General features: G+C 34.8%; 15 non-coding genes across 15 annotated transcripts; all 15 read right to left on the bottom strand.

The window, feature by feature from the left end:
• Nucleotides 1-346: 346 nt before the first annotated feature.
• On the bottom strand, nucleotides 347-420 carry TRNAT-CGU (transfer RNA threonine (anticodon CGU)). Its single transcript has one exon. It is a non-coding gene; the product is annotated as a tRNA-Thr (tRNA).
• A 611-nt stretch (nucleotides 421-1,031) lies between these two features.
• TRNAT-CGU (transfer RNA threonine (anticodon CGU)) lies at nucleotides 1,032-1,105 on the bottom strand. The gene has a single exon. It is a non-coding gene; the product is annotated as a tRNA-Thr (tRNA).
• Nucleotides 1,106-1,830: 725 nt separating this feature from the next.
• On the bottom strand, nucleotides 1,831-1,904 carry TRNAT-CGU (transfer RNA threonine (anticodon CGU)). The gene has a single exon. It is a non-coding gene; the product is annotated as a tRNA-Thr (tRNA).
• Nucleotides 1,905-2,629: 725 nt separating this feature from the next.
• On the bottom strand, nucleotides 2,630-2,700 carry TRNAT-CGU (transfer RNA threonine (anticodon CGU)). Its single transcript has one exon. It is a non-coding gene; the product is annotated as a tRNA-Thr (tRNA).
• A 722-nt stretch (nucleotides 2,701-3,422) lies between these two features.
• Nucleotides 3,423-3,496, bottom strand: TRNAT-UGU (transfer RNA threonine (anticodon UGU)). Its single transcript has one exon. It is a non-coding gene; the product is annotated as a tRNA-Thr (tRNA).
• Nucleotides 3,497-4,218: 722 nt separating this feature from the next.
• Nucleotides 4,219-4,292, bottom strand: TRNAT-CGU (transfer RNA threonine (anticodon CGU)). Its single transcript has one exon. It is a non-coding gene; the product is annotated as a tRNA-Thr (tRNA).
• Nucleotides 4,293-5,016: 724 nt separating this feature from the next.
• TRNAT-CGU (transfer RNA threonine (anticodon CGU)) lies at nucleotides 5,017-5,090 on the bottom strand. Its single transcript has one exon. It is a non-coding gene; the product is annotated as a tRNA-Thr (tRNA).
• Nucleotides 5,091-6,613: 1,523 nt separating this feature from the next.
• TRNAT-CGU (transfer RNA threonine (anticodon CGU)) lies at nucleotides 6,614-6,687 on the bottom strand. The gene has a single exon. It is a non-coding gene; the product is annotated as a tRNA-Thr (tRNA).
• Nucleotides 6,688-9,440: 2,753 nt separating this feature from the next.
• TRNAT-CGU (transfer RNA threonine (anticodon CGU)) lies at nucleotides 9,441-9,514 on the bottom strand. Its single transcript has one exon. It is a non-coding gene; the product is annotated as a tRNA-Thr (tRNA).
• Nucleotides 9,515-10,125: 611 nt separating this feature from the next.
• On the bottom strand, nucleotides 10,126-10,199 carry TRNAT-CGU (transfer RNA threonine (anticodon CGU)). The gene has a single exon. It is a non-coding gene; the product is annotated as a tRNA-Thr (tRNA).
• A 723-nt stretch (nucleotides 10,200-10,922) lies between these two features.
• TRNAT-UGU (transfer RNA threonine (anticodon UGU)) lies at nucleotides 10,923-10,996 on the bottom strand. Its single transcript has one exon. It is a non-coding gene; the product is annotated as a tRNA-Thr (tRNA).
• A 1,414-nt stretch (nucleotides 10,997-12,410) lies between these two features.
• TRNAT-CGU (transfer RNA threonine (anticodon CGU)) lies at nucleotides 12,411-12,484 on the bottom strand. Its single transcript has one exon. It is a non-coding gene; the product is annotated as a tRNA-Thr (tRNA).
• Nucleotides 12,485-13,209: 725 nt separating this feature from the next.
• Nucleotides 13,210-13,283, bottom strand: TRNAT-CGU (transfer RNA threonine (anticodon CGU)). The gene has a single exon. It is a non-coding gene; the product is annotated as a tRNA-Thr (tRNA).
• A 611-nt stretch (nucleotides 13,284-13,894) lies between these two features.
• Nucleotides 13,895-13,968, bottom strand: TRNAT-CGU (transfer RNA threonine (anticodon CGU)). Its single transcript has one exon. It is a non-coding gene; the product is annotated as a tRNA-Thr (tRNA).
• Nucleotides 13,969-14,692: 724 nt separating this feature from the next.
• TRNAT-CGU (transfer RNA threonine (anticodon CGU)) lies at nucleotides 14,693-14,766 on the bottom strand. Its single transcript has one exon. It is a non-coding gene; the product is annotated as a tRNA-Thr (tRNA).
• Nucleotides 14,767-15,125: the final 359 nt, after the last annotated feature.

Genomic DNA, 15,125 nt, shown 5'->3' with positions numbered 1-15,125 from the left:
CCCCAAACTGACATGAAGAAAGGAAAGCACTGCTGACATTCGAAATCAAGATTTTCTGTTTACTAAACAGGCTCTTTGACCAACTTGGCTACATCACAAAAAGATGTGATATATTGGAAAGACTGCTTAGAGAGTCAGATGCGGAAAGTGGAGGCATTTCAAAATAAAATCCATTGGTTAAATTGTCAAGCTTGAAGCAGTCTTACTTCCTTTTCAGCATTTAGATGAGATACTTAATCTCACAATTGCACTATCAGTAGGGCTGGAAAAATGGCAAATTTGAGTTTGCACACAGGTAAAACACCTGCTTTAAGATAGGAAGCTTATTCTTGAGAAGATGAAAACAAGGAACTGCTGAGAGTTGAATTCAGGATCTCCTGTTTACGAGACAGGCGCTTTAACCAACTAAGCTACAGCACCACATGATCCATATGTGAATATTTATTATTCTGCTTTTTCAGAAAACTGCTATGAAAATTTGTAGCATCTAATGTGTAATTCCACTGGTTTTAATTTGTAATGCTTGAGCCCATCCTATATTCTCTAAAGAAAGTTATTTCATCTACTTCCTTTTAGAGCATTTCAAAAGCAGAAAGTTTTTTTCTCTCAATTGCACTTTTTTAGGGCTTTGGGAAAGACATGTTTGATGTCAAACAAAAGTGAAAGTCCTCTTTTTCGGCTAACAGCCCAAACTGACATGAAGAAAGGAAAGCACTGCTGACATTCGAAATCAAGATTTTCTGTTTACTAAACAGGCTCTTTGACCAACTTGGCTAAATCACAAAAAGATGTGATATATTGGAAAGAATGCTTAGAGAGTCAGATGCGGAAAATGGAGGCATTTCAAAATAAAATCCATTGGTTAAATTGTCAAGCTTGAAGCAGTCTTACTTCCTTTTCAGCATTCATATGAGATACTTAATCTCACAATTGCACTATGAGTAGGGCTGGAACAATGTCAAATTTGAGTTTGCACACAGGTAAAACACATGCTTTAAGATAGGAAGCTTATTCTTGAGAAGATGAAAACAAGGTACTGCTGAGAGTTGAACTCAGGATCTCCTGTTTACGAGACAGGCGCTTTAACCAACTAAGCTACAGCACCACATGATCCATATGTCAATATTTATTATTCTGCTTTTTCAGAAAACTGCTATGAAAATTTGTAGCATCTAATGTGTAATTCCACTGGTTTTAATTTGTAATGATTGAAGCCATCCTATATTCTCTAAAGAAAGTTATTTCATCTAATTCCTTTTAGAGCATTTCAAAAACAATTTTTTTTTTTCTCACTCAAATTCCACTGGTTTTAATTTGTAATGCTTGAAGCCATCCTATATTCTCTAAAGAAACTTATTTCATCTAATTCCTTTTAGAGCATTTCAAAAGCAGAAAGTTTTTTTCTCTCAATAGCACTTTATTAGGGCTTTGGGAAAGACATGTTTGATGTCAAACAAAAGTGAAAGTCCTCTTTTTCGGCTAACAGCCCCAAACTGACATGAAGAAAGGAAAGCACTGCTGACATTCGAAATCAAGATTTTCTGTTTACTAAACAGGCTCTTTGACCAACTTGGCTAAATCACAAAAAGATGTGATATATTGGAAAGACTGCTTAGAGGGTCAGATGCGGAAAATGGAGGCATTTCAAAATAAAATCCATTGGTTAAATTGTCAAGCTTGAAGCAGTCTTACTTCATTTTCAGCATTTACGAGATACTTAATATCACAATTGCACTATGAGCAGGGCTGGAACAATGGCAAATTTGAGTTTGCACACAGGTAAAACACATGCTTTAAGACAGGAAGCTTATTCTTGAGAAGATGAAAACAAGGTACTGCTGAGAGTTGAACTCAGGATCTCCTGTTTACGAGACAGGCGCTTTAACCAACTAAGCTACAGCACCACATGATCCATATGTCAATATTTATTATTCTGCTTTTTCAGAAAACTGCTATGAAAATTTGTAGCATCTAATGTGTAATTCCACTGGTTTTAATTTGTAATGCTTGAGCCCATCCTATATTCTCTAAAGAAAGTTATTTCATCTAATTCCTTTTAGAGCATTTCAAAAGCAAATTTTTTTTTTCACTCAAATTCCACTGGTTTTAATTTGTAATGCTTGAAGCCATCCTATATTCTCTAAAGAAACTTATTTCATCTAATTCCTTTTAGAGCATTTCAAAAGCAGAAAGTTTTTTTCTCTCAATAGCACTTTATTAGGGCTTTGGGAAAGACATGTTTGATGTCAAACAAAAGTGAAAGTCCTCTTTTTCGGCTAACAGCCCCAAACTGACATGAAGAAAGGAAAGCACTGCTGACATTTGAAATCAAGATTTTCTATTTACTAAACAGGCTCTTTGACCAACTTGGCTAAATCACAAAAAGATGTGATATATTGGAAAGACTGCTTAGAGAGTCAGATGCGGAAAGTGGAGGCATTTCAAAATAAAATCCATTGGTTAAATTGTCAAGCTTGAAGCAGTCTTACTTCCTTTTCAGCATTTAGATGAGATACTTAATATCACAATTGCACTATGAGTAGGGCTGGAACAATGGCAAATTTGAGTTTGCACACAGGTAAAACACATGCTTTAAGATAGGAAGCTTATTCTTGAGAAGATGAAAACAAGGTACAGCTGAGAGTTGAACTCAGGATCTGTTTACGAGACAGGCGCTTTAACCAACTAAGCTACAGCACCACATGATCCATATGTCAATATTTATTATTCTGCTTTTTCAGAAAACTACTATGAAAATTTGTAGCATCTAATGTGTAATTCCACTGGTTTTAATTTGTAATGCTTGAGCCCATCCTATATTCTCTAAAGAAAGTTATTTCATCTAATTCCTTTTAGAGCATTTCAAAAGCAAAATTTTTTTACTTAAATTCCACTTGTTTTAATTTGTAATGATTGAAGCCATCCTATATTCTCTAAAGAAACTTATTTCATCTAATTCCTTTTAGAGCATTTCAAAAGCAGAAAGTTTTTTTCTCTCAATAGCACTTTATTAGGGCTTTGGGAAAGACATGTTTGATGTCAAACAAAAGTGAAAGTCCTCTTTTTTGGCTAACAGCCCCAAACTGACATGAAGAAAGGAAAGCACTGCTGACATTTGAAATCAAGATTTTCTATTTACTAAACAGGCTCTTTGACCAACTTGGCTAAATCACAAAAAGATGTGATATATTGGAAAGACTGCTTAGAGAGTCAGATGCGGAAAGTGGAGGCATTTCAAAACAAAATCCATTGGTTAAATTGTCAAGTTTGAAGCAGTCTTACTTCCTTTTCAGCATTTAGATGAGATACTTAATCTCACAATTGCACTATGAGTAGGGCTGGAACAATGGCAAATTTGAGTTTGCACACAGGTAAAACACATGCTTTAAGATAGGAAGCTTATTCTTGAGAAGATGAAAACAAGGTACTGCTGAGAGTTGAACTCAGGATCTCCTGTTTACAAGACAGGCGCTTTAACCAACTAAGCTACAGCACCACATGATCCATATGTCAATATTTATTATTCTGCTTTTTCAGAAAACTGCTATGAAAATTTGTAGCATCTAATGTGTAATTCCACTGGTTTTAATTTGTAATGCTTGAGCCCATCCTATATTCTCTAAAGAAAGTTATTTCATCTAATTCCTTTTAGAGCATTTCAAAAGCAAAATTTTTTTACTTAAATTCCACTTGTTTTAATTTGTAATGATTGAAGCCATCCTATATTCTCTAAAGAAACTTATTTCATCTAATTCCTTTTAGAGCATTTCAAAAGCAGAAATTTTTTTTCTCTCAATTGCACTTTATTAGGGCTTTGGGAAAGACATGTTTGATGTCAAACGAAAGTGAAAGTACTCTTTTTCGGCTAACAGCCCCAAACTGACATGAAGAAAGGAAAGCACTGCTGACATTCGAAATCAAGATTTTCTGTTTACTAAACAGGCTCTTTGACCAACTTGGCTAAATCACAAAAAGATGTGATATATTGGAAAGACTGCTTAGAGAGTCAGATGCGGAAAATGGAGGCATTTCAAAATAAAATCCATTGGTTAAATTGTCAAGCTTGAAGCAGTCTTACTTCCTTTTCAGCATTTAGATGAGATACTTAATCTCACAATTGCACTATCAGTAGAGCTGGAACAATGGCAAATTTGAGTTTGCAATCAGGTAAAACACCTGCTTTAAGATAGGAAGCTTATTCTTGAGAAGATGAAAACAAGGTACTGCTGAGAGTTTAACTCAGGATCTCCTGTTTACGAGACAGGCGCTTTAACCAACGAAGCCACAGCACCACATGATCCAAATGTGAATATTTATTATTCTGCTTTTTCAGAAAACTGCTATGAAAATTTGTAGCATCTAATGTGTAATTCCACTGGTTTTAATTTGTAATGATTGAAGCCATCCTATATTCTCTAAAGAAAGTTATTTCATCTAATTCCTTTTAGAGCATTTCAAAAACAATTTTTTTTTTCACTCAAATTCCACTGGTTTTAATTTGTAATGATTGAAGCCATCCTATATTCTCTAAAGAAACTTATTTCATCTAATTCCTTTTAGAGCATTTCAAAAGCAGAAATTTTTTTTCTCTCAATTGCACTTTATTAGGGCTTTGGGAAAGACATGTTTGATGTCAAACGAAAGTGAAAGTACTCTTTTTCGGCTAACAGCCCCAAACTGACATGAAGAAAGGAAAGCACTGCTGACATTCGAAATCAAGATTTTCTGTTTACTAAACAGGCTCTTTGACCAACTTGGCTAAATCACAAAAAGATGTGATATATTGGAAAGACTGCTTAGAGAGTCAGATGCGGAAAATGGAGGCATTTCAAAATAAAATCCATTGGTTAAATTGTCAAGCTTGAAGCAGTCTTACTTCCTTTTCAGCATTTAGATGAGATACTTAATCTCACAATTGCACTATCAGTAGAGCTGGAACAATGGCAAATTTGAGTTTGCAATCAGGTAAAACACCTGCTTTAAGATAGGAAGCTTATTCTTGAGAAGATGAAAACAAGGTACTGCTGAGAGTTTAACTCAGGATCTCCTGTTTACGAGACAGGCGCTTTAACCAACTAAGCCACAGCACCACATGATCCAAATGTGAATATTTATTATTCTGCTTTTTCAGAAAACTGCTATGAAAATTTGTAGCATCTAATGTGTAATTCCACTGGTTTTAATTTGTAATGATTGAAGCCATCCTATATTCTCTAAAGAAAGTTATTTCATCTAATTCCTTTTAGAGCATTTCAAAAACAATTTTTTTTTTCACTCAAATTCCACTGGTTTTAATTTGTAATGCTTGAAGCCATCCTATATTCTCTAAAGAAACTTATTTCATCTAATTCCTTTTAGAGCATTTCAAAAGCAGAAAGTTTTTTTCTCTCAATAGCACTTTATTAGGGCTTTGGGAAAGACATGTTTGATGTCAAACAAAAGTGAAAGTCCTCTTTTTTGGCTAACAGCCCCAAACTGACATGAAGAAAGGAAAGCACTGCTGACATTCGAAATCAAGATTTTCTGTTTACTAAACAGGCTCTTTGACCAACTTGGCTAAATCACAAAAAGATGTGATATATTGGAAAGACTGCTTAGAGAGTCAGATGCAGAAAATGGAGGCATTTCAAAATAAAATCCATTGGTTAAATTGTCAAGCTTGAAGCAGTCTTACTTCCTTTTCAGCATTTAGATGAGATTCTTAATCTCACAATTGCACTATCAGTAGGGCTGGAACAATGGCAAATTTGAGTTTGCACACAGGTAAAACACATGATTTAAGATAGGAAGCTTATTCTTGAGAATATGAAAACAAGGTACTGCTGAGAGTTGAACTCAGGATCTCCTGTTTATGAGACAGGCGCTTTAACCAACTAATCCACAGCACCACATGATCCAAATGTGAATATTTATTATTCTGCTTTTTCAGAAAACTGCTATGAAAATTTGTAGCATCTAATGTGTAATTCCACTGGTTTTAATATGTAATGATTGAAGCCATCCTATATTCTCTAAAGAAAGTTATTTCATCTAATTCCTTTTAGAGCATTTCAAAAGCAAATTTTTTTTTTCACTCAAATTCCACTGGTTTTAATTTGTAATGCTTGAAGCCATCCTATATTCTCTAAAGAAACTTATTTCATCTAATTCCTTTTAGAGCATTTCAAAAGCAGAAAGTTTTTTTCTCTCAATAGCACTTTATTAGGGCTTTGGGAAAGAAATGTTTGATGTCAAACAAAAGTGAAAGTCCTCTTTTTCGGCTAACAGCCCCAAACTGACATGAAGAAAGGAAAGCACTGCTGACATTTGAAATCAAGATTTTCTATTTACTAAACAGGCTCTTTGACCAACTTGGCTAAATCACAAAAAGATGTGATATATTCGAAAGACTGCTTAGAGAGTCAGATGCGGAAAGTGGAGGCATTTCAAAATAAAATCCATTGGTTAAATTGTCAAGCTTGAAGCAGTCTTACTTCCTTTTCAGCATTTAGATGAGATAGTTAATCTCACAATTGCACTATGAGTAGGGCTGCAACAATGGCAAATTTGAGTTTGCACACAGGTAAAACACATGCTTTAAGATAGGAAGCTTATTCTTGAGAAGATGAAAACAAGGTACTGCTGAGAGTTGAACTCAGGATCTCCTGTTTACGAGACAGGTGCTTTAACCAACTAAGCTACAGCACCACATGATCCATATGTCAATATTTATTATTCTGCTTTTTCAGAAAACTGCTATGAAAATTTGTAGCATCTAATGTGTAATTCCACTGGTTTTAGTTTGTAATTCTTGAGCCCATCCTATATTCTCTAAAGAAAGTTATTTCATCTAATTCCTTTTAGAGAATTTCAAAAGCAAATTTTTTTTTCACTCAAATTCCACTGGTTTTAATTTGTAATGCTTGAAGCCATCCTATATTCTCTAAAGAAACTTATTTCATCTAATTCCTTTTAGAGCATTTCAAAAGCAGAAAGTTTTTTTCTCTCAATTGCACTTTATTAGGGCTTTGGGAAAGACATGTTTGATGTCAAACAAGAATGAAAGTCCTCTTTTTCGGCTAACAGCCCCAAACTGACATGATGAAAGGAAAGCACTGCTGACATTCGAAATCAAGATTTTCTGTTTACTAAACAGGCTCTTTGACCAACTTGGTTTATTCACAAAAAGATGTGATATATTGGAAAGACTGCTTAGAGAGTCAGATGCGGAAAGTGGAGGCATTTCAAAATAAAATCCATTGGTTAAATTGTCAAGCTTGAAGCAGTCTTACTTCCTTTTCAGCATTTAGATTGTGAGATTGTGAGATACTTAATCTCACAATTGCACTATGAGTAGGGCTGGAACAATTGCAAATTTGAGTTTGCGCACAGGTAAAGCACCTGATTTAAGATAGGAAGCTTATTCTTGAGAAGATGAAAAAAGGTACTGCTGAGAGTTGAACCCAGGACCGCCTGATTACGAGACAGGCGCTTTAACCAACTAAGCCACAGGACAACATGATCCATATGTGAATATTTATTATTTTGCTTTTTCAGAAAACTGCTATGAAAATTTGTAGCATCTAACGTGTAATTCCACTGGTTTTAGTTTGCAATGCTTGAGCCCTTCCTATATTCTCTAAAGAAAGTTATTTCATCTAATTCCTTTTAGAGCATTTCAAAAGCAAATTTTTTTTTTCACTCAAATTCCACTGGTTTTAATTTGTAATGCTTGAAGCCATCCTATATTCTCTAAAGAAACTTATTTCATCTAATTCGTTTTAGAGCATTTCAAAAGCAGAAAGTTTTTTTCTCTCAATTGCACTTTATTAGGGCTTTGGGAAAGACATGTTTGATGTCAAACAAGAATGAAAGTCCTCTTTTTCGGCTAACAGACCCAAACTGACATGATGAAAGGAAAGCACTGCTGACATTCAAAATCAAGATTTTCTGTTTACTAAACAGGCTCTTTGACCAACTTGGTGAAAATTTGTAGCATCTAATGTGTAATTCCACTGGTTTTAATTTGTAATGCTTGAGCCCATCCTATATTCTCTAAAGAAAGTTATTTCATCTAATTCCTTTTAGAGCATTTCAAAAGCAAATTTTTTTTTACTTAAATTCCACTGGTTTTAATTTGTAATGATTGAAGCCATCCTATATTCTCTAAAGAAACTTATTTCATCTAATTCCTTTTAGAGCATTTCAAAAGCAGAAAGTTTTTTTCTCTCAATTGCACTTTATTAGGGCTCTGGGAAAGACATGTTTGATGTCAAACAAAAGTGAAAGTCCTCTTTTTCGGCTAACAGCCCCAAACTGACATGAAGAAAGGAAAGCACTGCTGACATTCGATTTTCGACATTCAGATTTTCTGTTTACTAAACAGGCTCTTTGACCAACTTGGCTAAATCACAAAAAGATGCGATATATTGGAAAGACTGCTTAGAGAGTCAGATGCGGAAAATGGAGGCATTTCAAAATAAAATCCATTGGTTAAACTGTCAAGCTTGAAGCAGTCTTACTTCCTTTTCATCATTTAGATGAGATACTTAGTCTCACAATTGCACTATGAGTAGGGCTGGAACAATGGCAAATTTGAGTTTGCACACAGGTAAAACACCTGCTTTAAGATAGGAAGCTTATTCTTGAGAAGATGAAAACAAGGTACTGCTGAGAGTAGAACTCAGGATCTCCTGTTTACAAAACAGGCGCTTTAACCAACTAAGCCACAGCACCACATGATCCATTTGTGAATATTTATTATTCTGCTTTTTCAGAAAACTGCTATGAAAATTTGTAGCATCTAATGTGTAATTCCACTGGTTTTAATTTGTAATGCTTGAGCCCATCCTATATTCTCTAAAGAAAGTTATTTCATCTAATTCCTTTTAGAGCATTTCAAAAGCAAATTTTTTTTTTCACTCAAATTCCACTGGTTTTAATTTGTAATGCTTGAAGCCATCCTATATTCTCTAAAGAAACTTATTTCATCTAATTCCTTTTAGAGCATTTCAAAAGCAGAAAGTTTTTTTCTCTCAATTGCACTTTATTAGGGATTTGGGAAAGACATGTTTGATGTCAAACAAAAGTGAAAGTCCTCTTTTTCGACTAACAGCCCCAAACTGACATGAAGAAAGGAAAGCACTGCTGACATTCGAAATCAAGATTTTCTGTTTACTAAACAGGCTCTTTGACCAACTTGGCTAAATCACAAAAAGATGTGATATATTGGAAAGACTGCTTAGAGAGTCAGATGCGGAATGTGGAGGCATTTCAAAATAAAATCCATTGGTTAAATTGTCAAGCTTGAAGCAGTCTTAATTCCTTTTCAGCATTTAGATGAGATACTTTATCTCACAATTGCACTATGAGTAGGGCTGGAACAATGGCAAATTTGAGTTTGCACTCAGGTAAAACACCTGCTTTAAGACAGGAAGCTTATTCTTGAGAAGATGAAAACAAGGTACTGCTGAGAGTTGAACTCAGGATCTCCTGTTTACGAGACAGGCACTTTAACCAACTAAGCCACAGCACCACATGATCCAAATGTGAATATTTATTATTCTGCTTTTTCAGAAAACTGCTATGAAAATTTGTAGCATCTAATGTGTAATTCCACTGGTTTTAATTTGTAATGATTGAAGCCATCCTATATTCTCTAAAGAAACTTATTTCATCTAATTCCTTTTAGAGCATTTCAAAAGCAGAAAGTTTTTTTCTCTCAATTGCACTTTATTAGGGATTTGGGAAAGACATGTTTGATGTCAAACAAAAGTGAAAGTCCTCTTTTTCGGCTAACAGCCCAAACTGACATGAAGAAAGGAAAGCACTGCTGACATTCGAAATCAAGATTTTCTGTTTACTAAACAGGCTCTTTGACCAACTTGGCTACATCACAAAAAGATGTGATATATTGGAAAGACTGCTTAGAGAGTCAGATGCGGAAAGTGGAGGCATTTCAAAATAAAATCCATTGGTTAAGTTGTCAAGTTTGAAGCAGTCTTACTTCCTTTTCAGCATTTAGATGAGATACTTAATCTCACAATTGCACTATCAGTAGGGCTGGAACAATGGCAAATTTGAGTTTGCACACAGGTAAAACACCTGATTTAAGATAGGAAGCTTATTCTTGATAAGATGAAAACAAGGTACTGCTGAGAGTTGAACTAAGGATCTCCTGTTTACGAGACAGGCGCTTTAACCAACTAAGCCACAGCACCACATGATCCAAATGTGAATATTTATTATTCTGCTTTTTCAGAAAACTGCTATGAAAATTTGTAGCATCTAATGTGTAATTCCACTGGTTTTAATTTGTAATGCTAGAGCCCATCCTATATTCTCTAAAGAAAGTTATTTCATCTAATTCCTTTTAGAGCATTTCAAAAGCAAATTTTTTTTTCACTCAAATTCCACTGGTTTTAATTTGTAATGCTTGAAGCCATCCTATATTCTCTAAAGAAACTTATTTCATCTAATTCCTTTTAGAGCATTTCAAAAGCAGAAAGTTTTTTCTCTCAATTGCACTTTATTAGGGATTTGGGAAAGACATGTTTGATGTCAAACAAAAGTGAAAGTCCTCTTTTTCGACTAACAGCCCCAAACTGACATGAAGAAAGGAAAGCACTGCTGACATTCGAAATCAAGATTTTCTGTTTACTAAACAGGCTCTTTGACCAACTTGGCTAAATCACAAAAAGATGTGATATATTGGAAAGACTGCTTAGAGAGTCAGATGCGGAATGTGGAGGCATTTCAAAATAAAATCCATTGGTTAAATTGTCAAGCTTGAAGCAGTCTTAATTCCTTTTCAGCATTTAGATGAGATACTTAATCTCACAATTGCACTATCAGTAGGGCTGGAACAATGGCAAATTTGAGTTTGCACTCAGGTAAAACACCTGCTTTAAGACAGGAAGCTTATTCTTGAGAAGATGAAAACAAGGTACTGCTGAGAGTTGAACTCAGGATCTCCTGTTTACAAGACAGGCGCTTTAACCAACTAAGCCACAGCACCACATGATCCAAATGTGAATATTTATTATTCTGCTTTTTCAGAAAACTGCTATGAAAATTTGTAGCATCTAATGTGTAATTCCACTGGTTTTAATTTGTAATGATTGAAGCCATCCTATATTCTCTAAAGAAACTTATTTCATCTAATTCCTTTTAGAGCATTTCAAAAGCAGAAAGTTTTTTTCTCTCAATTGCACTTTATTAGGGCTTTGGGAAAGACATGTTTGATGTCAAACAAAAGTGAAAGTCCTCTTTTTTGGCTAACAGCCCAAACTGACATGAAGAAAGGAAAGCACTGCTGACATTCAAAATCAAGATTTTCTGTTTACTAAACAGGCTCTTTGACCAACTTGGCTACATCACAAAAAGATGTGATATATTGGAAAGACTGCTTAGAGAGTCAGATGCGGAAAGTGGAGGGATTTCAAAATAAAATCCATTGGTTAAGTTGTCAAGTTTGAAGCAATCTTACTTCCTTCCTTTTCAGCATTTAGATGAGATACTTAATCTCACAATTGCACTATCAGTAGGGCTGGAACAATGGCAAATTTGAGTTTGCACACAGGTAAAACACGTGATTTAAGATAGGAAGCTTATTCTTGATAAGATGAAAACAAGGTACTGCTGAGAGTTGAACTCAAGATCTCCTGTTTATGAGACAGGCGCTTTAACCAACTAATCCACAGCACCACATGATCCAAATGTGAATATTTATTATTCTGCTTTTTCAGAAAACTGCTATGAAAATTTGTAGCGTCTAATGTGTAATTCCACTGGTTTTAATTTGTAATGCTTGAGCCCATCCTATATTCTCTAAAGAAAGTTATTTCATCTAATTCCTTTTAGAGCATTTCAAAAGCAAATTTTTTTTTTCACTCAAATTCCACTGGTTTTAATTTGTAATGCTTGAAGCCATCCTATATTCTCTAAAGAAACTTATTTCATCTAATTCCTTTTAGAGCATTTCAAAAGCAGAAAGTTTTTTTCTCTCAATTGCACTTTATTAGGGATTTGGGAAAGACATGTTTGATGTCAAACAAAAGTGAAAGTCCTCTTTTTCGACTAACAGCCCCAAACTGACATGAAGAAAGGAAAGCACTGCTGACATTCGAAATCAAGATTTTCTGTTTACTAAACAGGCTCTTTGACCAACTTGGCTAAATCACAAAAAGATGTGATATATTGGAAAGACTGCTTAGAGAGTCAGATGCGGAATGTGGAGGCATTTCAAAATAAAATCCATTGGTTAAATTGTCAAGCTTGAAGCAGTCTTAATTCCTTTTCAGCATTTAGATGAGATGCTTAATCTCACAATTGCACTATCAGTAGGGCTGGAACAATGGCAAATTTGAGTTTGCACTCAGGCAAAATACCTGCTTTAAGATAGGAAGCTTATTCCTGAGAAGATGAAAACAAGGTACTGCTGAGAGTTTAACTCAGGATCTCCTGTTTACGAGACAGGCGCTTTAACCAACTAAGCCACAGCACCACATGATCCAAATGTGAATATTTATTATTCTGCTTTTTCAGAAAACTGCTATGAAAATTTGTAGCATCTAATGTGTAATTCCACTGGTTTTAATTTGTAATGCTTGAGCCCATCCTATATTCTCTAAAGAAAGTTATTTCATCTAATTCCTTTTAGAGCATTTCAAAAGCAAATTTTTTTTTTCACTCAAATTCCACTGGTTTTAATTTGTAATGCTTGAAGCCATCCTATATTCTCTAAAGAAACTTATTTCATCTAATTCCTTTTAGAGCATTTCAAAAGCAGAAAGTTTTTTTCTCTCAATTGCACTTTATTAGGGATTTGGGAAAGACATGTTTGATGTCAAACAAAAGTGAAAGTCCTCTTTTTCGACTAACAGCCCCAAACTGACATGAAGAAAGGAAAGCACTGCTGACATTCGAAATCAAGATTTTCTGTTTACTAAACAGGCTCTTTGACCAACTTGGCTAAATCACAAAAAGATGTGATATATTGGAAAGACTGCTTAGAGAGTCAGATGCGGAATGTGGAGGCATTTCAAAATAAAATCCATTGGTTAAATTGTCAAGCTTGAAGCAGTCTTAATTCCTTTTCAGCATTTAGATGAGATACTTTATCTCACAATTGCACTATGAGTAGGGCTGGAACAATGGCAAATTTGAGTTTGCACTCAGGTAAAACACCTGCTTTAAGACAGGAAGCTTATTCTTGAGAAGATGAAAACAAGGTACTGCTGAGAGTTGAACTCAGGATCTCCTGTTTACGAGACAGGCACTTTAACCAACTAAGCCACAGCACCACATGATCCAAATGTGAATATTTATTATTCTGCTTTTTCAGAAAACTGCTATGAAAATTTGTAGCATCTAATGTGTAATTCCACTGGTTTTAATTTGTAATGATTGAAGCCATCCTATATTCTCTAAAGAAACTTATTTCATCTAATTCCTTTTAGAGCATTTCAAAAGCAGAAAGTTTTTTTCTCTCAATTGCACTTTATTAGGGATTTGGGAAAGACATGTTTGATGTCAAACAAAAGTGAAAGTCCTCTTTTTCGGCTAACAGCCCAAACTGACATGAAGAAAGGAAAGCACTGCTGACATTCGAAATCAAGATTTTCTGTTTACTAAACAGGCTCTTTGACCAACTTGGCTACATCACAAAAAGATGTGATATATTGGAAAGACTGCTTAGAGAGTCAGATGCGGAAAGTGGAGGCATTTCAAAATAAAATCCATTGGTTAAGTTGTCAAGTTTGAAGCAGTCTTACTTCCTTTTCAGCATTTAGATGAGATACTTAATCTCACAATTGCACTATCAGTAGGGCTGGAACAATGGCAAATTTGAGTTTGCACACAGGTAAAACACCTGATTTAAGATAGGAAGCTTATTCTTGATAAGATGAAAACAAGGTACTGCTGAGAGTTGAACTAAGGATCTCCTGTTTACGAGACAGGCGCTTTAACCAACTAAGCCACAGCACCACATGATCCAAATGTGAATATTTATTATTCTGCTTTTTCAGAAAACTGCTATGAAAATTTGTAGCATCTAATGTGTAATTCCACTGGTTTTAATTTGTAATGCTAGAGCCCATCCTATATTCTCTAAAGAAAGTTATTTCATCTAATTCCTTTTAGAGCATTTCAAAAGCAAATTTTTTTTTCACTCAAATTCCACTGGTTTTAATTTGTAATGCTTGAAGCCATCCTATATTCTCTAAAGAAACTTATTTCATCTAATTCCTTTTAGAGCATTTCAAAAGCAGAAAGTTTTTTTCTCTCAATTGCACTTTATTAGGGATTTGGGAAAGACATGTTTGATGTCAAACAAAAGTGAAAGTCCTCTTTTTCGACTAACAGCCCCAAACTGACATGAAGAAAGGAAAGCACTGCTGACATTCGAAATCAAGATTTTCTGTTTACTAAACAGGCTCTTTGACCAACTTGGCTAAATCACAAAAAGATGTGATATATTGGAAAGACTGCTTAGAGAGTCAGATGCGGAATGTGGAGGCATTTCAAAATAAAATCCATTGGTTAAATTGTCAAGCTTGAAGCAGTCTTAATTCCTTTTCAGCATTTAGATGAGATACTTAATCTCACAATTGCACTATCAGTAGGGCTGGAACAATGGCAAATTTGAGTTTGCACTCAGGTAAAACACCTGCTTTAAGACAGGAAGCTTATTCTTGAGAAGATGAAAACAAGGTACTGCTGAGAGTTGAACTCAGGATCTCATGTTTACGAGACAGGCGCTTCAACCAACTAAGCCACAGCACCACATGATCAAAATGTGAATATTTATTATTCTGCTTTTTCAGAAAACTGCTATGAAAATTTGTAGCATCTAATGTGTAATTCCACTGGTTTTAATTTGTAATGATTGAAGCCATCCTATATTCTCTAAAGAAACTTATTTCATCTAATTCCTTTTAGAGCATTTCAAAAGCAGAAAGTTTTTTTCTCTCAATTGCACTTTATTAGGGCTTTGGGAAAGACATGTTTGATGTCAAACAAAAGTGAAAGTCCTCTTTTTCGGCTAACAGCCCAAACTGACATGAAGAAAGGAAAGCACTGCTGACATTCGAAATCAAGATTTTCTGTTTACTAAACAGGCTCTTTGACCAACTTGGCTACAT

The sequence above is a fragment of the Dendrobates tinctorius genome, unplaced genomic scaffold (genome assembly GCF_039654945.1).
Source record: "Dendrobates tinctorius isolate UK_male_01 unplaced genomic scaffold, ASM3965494v1 ptg000254l, whole genome shotgun sequence".
NCBI classification, from domain to species: Eukaryota; Metazoa; Chordata; class Amphibia; order Anura; family Dendrobatidae; genus Dendrobates; species Dendrobates tinctorius.
This window is presented reverse-complemented; position numbering and strand designations above follow the sequence as displayed.